The 2,746-nt window shown below is 31.5% G+C and overlaps 1 non-coding gene across 1 annotated transcript; it reads right to left on the bottom strand.

Moving 5' to 3' along the window:
* Positions 1–1,989: 1,989 nt before the first annotated feature.
* On the bottom strand, positions 1,990–2,071 carry TRNAS-UGA. The gene has a single exon. It is a non-coding gene; the product is annotated as a tRNA-Ser (tRNA).
* Positions 2,072–2,746: the final 675 nt, after the last annotated feature.

Below are 2,746 nucleotides of genomic sequence, written 5' to 3' on the forward strand. Positions count from 1 at the left end.
AATATTTTATATATTTTTAATATGGTATTTTAAGTTAAATTGTATAATACTGTCTAATACATATGTTTTTTTTCGTATTAGATATTATACTTCGTATTGTATTAATTTTGAATCTTGCATTAAACAACATAATGTATAAATGTCACAAACATTATATTATTATTAAACAATACAATACGGAGTACTTATTTAATAACACAAGTATATATCTTTTTAAAAAAAAAAAAAAAATTCCCCTCAATTTATCACTATCTTTTTAAAAGAGGAAACCACCAATAAATTAGAGGAGACATGTCTATCCAAACAAATAATTAGAAAAATGAGCGACTGAATTCTCTTGTTAAGGAACGTAGCAAATTGAGCAACTGTTTGCTTTTGAGATAGCTTCACGAACATCATCGATAATTGAAGCATGATCCGTCAGAGAATGAAGTATACTAACAACATTAAGGTCCCGTTCACTTCGCTGATTCGAGTTTAGAATTCGAGTTTTTCTACAGTTAAAGCTCTCACAAACAATCACATTTAACTTTTTTACTACAGTAAAAAGTTCTCACATAAAATCACATCTCAACTCGAATTTTAAACTCGAATCAGCGAAGTAAATGAGGCCTAATTGTATCCGACTCGATAAACCAATTACAAATTCCAATTACGAAATCCTCCATTCACAACAAAATGGGTCTCTTTTCTAACCGCGAAGTCCGCCACATAAGGAGTGAATTTCCCAAAAATCCGAACAGCATGCTGCTACACCCACACGTTACCCTTGTCATCACTAACACATATGCCAATCCCAAATACGTTTTATTGTTTTTCAAATGCTCAAAGTATTTTTAAGAAAAAAAAAATATTTCTAAGAAATGATTTAAGGATATTTCGTGCTTTCGTTTCATTTTGCAATGTCTTCTTGGGACATGCACATCTAAATTAAACGTCTTTTTATTCAACTTAATTATACCAGCTGACTTAAAAGAGCTGATAACTTAACAATATTAAATTTAACGTTTATATGCCTTATACTAAAAGTGTGTGACGCGGTATCGTTTGATATCAAAATTCAGGCCAATTAGCTTATGCAATTTTGCTTATAAAATCATTTCTAAAATTATTTCTCGCTTTAGAAACCGCTTCATATCTCCATTTTAATTGCATTTGTTGCAGGGCGTTGGATTGCGGAGAACACTGTGTTAGCTAGGGAGGTGCTTCGTGTTATGGAGAAAAAGCAGGGGAGAGGAGGCTTAATGGGTATTAAGATTTGATTTGCACAAAGCTTACGATCGCATGGAGCCGAGTGGTCTTTTATTATTAAGGTGTTGAAAGCTTTTAGTTTTTCTAATCAGTTCACATGACCTGATTTTCCAGTGCCTTTCCTCAGTTAAGTTTTAAGTTTTGGTGGGTTGGAGACGTTCGTAAGGATAGATTCCTCGCTTTGAAATCTTGGGATACAATCTGTCAACCGAAATCCTCTGGTGGGCTTGGCTTTTGGAAATTCAAAGATAATTTATTAGGGAGAAAGAGAGAAATATGTCAAGATTTAAAATGAATTAAAATTAATAGGCTAATAATTTACATAAGTTAATAAATAGACAAAATTATTGTTTTCGTCCATAACTTGTCTAGTTATGAACCATAACTTGACAAGTTATTTACGGTTTTTGTCCATAACTTGTCTGGCTATGAACCATAACTTAACAAGTTTATCCATAACTTATCTAATTATGAACCATAACTTGACAAGTTATAACCTATTAATTTCTATAATTAAAAATTAGTTTATATACTTTCTTAAGCTTTTTATATTGTCTATTTTCTACTATTTCTCATTGTTGGGTTTCGGCTTTAATGAAGCCCACTAGCTTGTTTTGTTTGGGCCCAAGGCCCATATTTATCCTATTGAATTAGGTGCTGCCAATTATGTTTTTGGAGAAGTTTATCTCTCTAATTCGACTATAAGCCTGCCGACTAATGAAGAGGACAAAAAATAAACGTCGACAGCAGGGTTCGAACCTGCGCGGGCGAAGCCCAACAGATTTCAAGTCTGTCTCCTTAACCACTCGGACATATCGACTGTTCTTTTTCACTGCCTTAAAATCCACTTTATTATCAATAGTAGTAATGTTAATTTGATTTATTTATTTATTTATTATTTTTTGGGTTTGATTTTTCTTCTTGAAAAGGGAATAGAAAATGTTTTTACGTTGAAAAGTTTCTAACCATCTAATGGTTCACCGTTCACGGAATCCTATATTATGTATTATGTTGAAATAATAGTCATCACGACTTTTAAAGGTATAATGATAAAAATCTTTATAAAAATAATTATTAAATTTATTTTTGTCATGTTGCCCCATTTATTTTTGTCATGTTGCAATTGAATCGCGAAGAATGATGGCTCTCAAAGTTGTCAAAAATTGCGGGGGTATGTTATGTATGTGTGATGATGTCAACTCTCTTTCTTTTTTTTTTTTCTTTTTCTTTTTTTTTTTCAATTTGATTTAAAGTCATAAAGAGATCACGCACATATATTGATTTCAATTAGTGCTCTATAGTTTGTTGGACGAGGATAAGTGGATATATAGTATATATGCGGCATGTATAACTTTTATGCTTCTAACTTGATTATTATGTTTTTATAGTTTTATGCTTGTCAACGTTATTAGATTTTTCCAAATCAAGGAAATACACGTATCTAGAGTCTAGACGTACAGGGATAAAATTATAAGTTACCAAGAATGTTTCAACA

This window comes from Morus notabilis, unplaced genomic scaffold, assembly GCF_000414095.1.
Source record: "Morus notabilis unplaced genomic scaffold, ASM41409v2 Scaffold511, whole genome shotgun sequence".
NCBI lineage: Eukaryota > Viridiplantae > Streptophyta > Magnoliopsida > Rosales > Moraceae > Morus > Morus notabilis.